Below are 2,375 nucleotides of genomic sequence, written 5' to 3' on the forward strand. Positions count from 1 at the left end.
AGAGTCATAATTTCCTTCAAGTTATCTTACGACCTGGTTGTCTTTGTTAGTGATGTTGAAAGTGACGACGATGAGGATGACACTGAAGCTCTTAGGCTGAACTCGACCAGATAAAAAAAGAAAGAGTGGAGGAGAGGCTCAAGAAGGTATGTGTTCTTGTCTGTGTTTTTGTGAGATGGTGTCATCTCATTGAAGCGTTTTTCTCTCATTCTACAATGATTCAGGCTTCACTTAGTGTGCATCGTCCCAATACGTTCAAAAACTTATTGAGTGAAGACTCGGTTTATGAGCTTAATACTTTTGATGTAACATAAAGCCCAACTTCCTGTTTACCGAGAGTCCTCATGTGCTATTCGTTTCATTGACAAAACTGTTTTCGTGGAGCTTGTGGAGCTTGCTGAAACGTTTGAACGGATCCCGAGGGAGAGCTTCAGGTTTCGGGATTACAAACAACTTATGGTATTATCCAACACGACTACTGATTTACCATGTTTGAATTCATTTCCCTCTTTTAAAACTTTTGCATATATTTATTTCACATATCACACTTGATAGCTTAGCACATGTATTCATTTTGTAGATGTTGTTGGGCAAGTAAAGGGATTAGAACTACTTACAATGAAGAGACATAAAGTACACAACGCATGATGATCACCATAAGTATTGAAAGGTATATATATCTACTCAAAAAAATCATTTTCTTTTAAAGGTGAGCACACATAAGGTTTTACAGTCTGGACATGTCTAATCGTTAGACTCCGTGTCTTTGCAGTCACTCAAATGTTTGCCTAAGTGTTTTTGCCGATCTAGATAGGCTCCTTGATGCAAATTTGCTTTGGAGTTGTGATGAACCAAAGGTGGTGGTTGCCATAAACATCAATCCCAAGTTGCTGAGAGAACAAAACTGATTCTGTAAGTCAGAGGTGGGCGTTTGATTTTTGAAATTTTGTTGTTGAGTAAGTCAGTCGTGATTTCTCACAGAGTATATTTTTCTGTATTTATAAAATTTTAACACTCCCATCTCAGTTAACCATACATAGTATGTGTAGAGATGATGACAGCTCCGTATTATTAAGATCTCTCAGATAATGGAAGTGTGCTTGAGATTAGTTCCACGATCCATTTGTTTAAGCTGCAAACACATATCGAGAGTGTTAGAAACAGGGGAACCATATAATTTATTGTGTAAGTTAGAAAGCAATATGAGTCGTACATTTAGGAGTAAAAATTCACTATATTAAATCTCGCCTATGCTTCGCAAAGGTTCTTCAAAATCTCTTTGTAAACTATATTATCCTCTTTCGTTGGAACGTCTGTCTCCTCTAGCATCTTCAGAAAGAAATATAATGCGTACGCTGTTCCAAGTGCCGTTGTCTCTATGTCCACTGGCCTCACCACCGGAGTTCCCATCAAATCAGCCTGCCCATGTTTCAAAAGGACAAATGAGAGTAATGATACAAAATAAACAACCCATCATCAAGATTCATACCTGAGAAGAAGAGGATAAGTCATTACCTGAATATGCATAAGAAGGTTGTTGGCAGTGGCGGCACCATCAACTCTAAGAAAGAACTCCCCTTTCTCGTTATTTAGGGAGTCTAGCACATCTTTCACTTGGAAACACATGCTCTCCAGCACAGCCCTTGCAATGTGAGACTTGTTTGTGAATCTCGTGATTCCAATGCAGACACCACGAGCGTCTTCTCTCAACCAAGGCGCAAACAAACCGTTGAATGCTGGCACAAAGTACACTCCTCCGGTTGTTTCTACCATAGCCGCCAAATCTTCAATTTCACTGGCACTATTAATTATCCCAAGACTGTCTCTTAGCCACTGAACAGCAGCTCCAGCTATAACAATGGAACCCTCGAGAGCATAATTTGTCTATGCTTGAGGCCCAAGCTTGTAGTTAGAAGGATGAAAGGGCCAGTGTCGTAGGTACTCTTAGCCTCACCTTTTTTGCAAGCTTGTCCTAACATTGCAGTGTGCTGGTCGCCAAGACATCCAGCGATCTTGATACCAGGAATGGGCCAGCCTTTGCAGATTTCTCCAATGACCTCCGTGTTGCTTACAATCTTGGTAAGATTTCAGCGGGAATGCCTAGAGTCTTGAGAGTGTACTCGTCACAGCTCAGGGTTTTGAGGTTCATGAGAATTGTACGAGAAGCGTTGGTGACATCAGTGACGTGTAGACCTCCATTCACACTTCCGGTCATGTTCCAGATCAGCCATGTGTCGATTGTGCCAAAGATGGCATATCCTTTCTTGATAGCGTCTTTAACAGCATCTACGTTCTCCATTAGCCAGAGAAGCTTCATGGCAGAGAAGTATGTGCTTATAGGCAATCCACAAGACTCAACGAAATGGGATCTTCCT

The 2,375-nt window shown here is 40.9% G+C and overlaps 1 pseudogene; it reads right to left on the reverse strand.

The window, feature by feature from the left end:
• Nucleotides 1-1,063: 1,063 nt before the first annotated feature.
• LOC106324372 overlaps nt 1,064-2,375 on the reverse strand; it is a 1,902-nt pseudogene continuing 590 nt past the window's right edge.

Source organism: Brassica oleracea, chromosome C2 (assembly GCF_000695525.1).
Source record: "Brassica oleracea var. oleracea cultivar TO1000 chromosome C2, BOL, whole genome shotgun sequence".
Classification (NCBI taxonomy): domain Eukaryota; kingdom Viridiplantae; phylum Streptophyta; class Magnoliopsida; order Brassicales; family Brassicaceae; genus Brassica; species Brassica oleracea.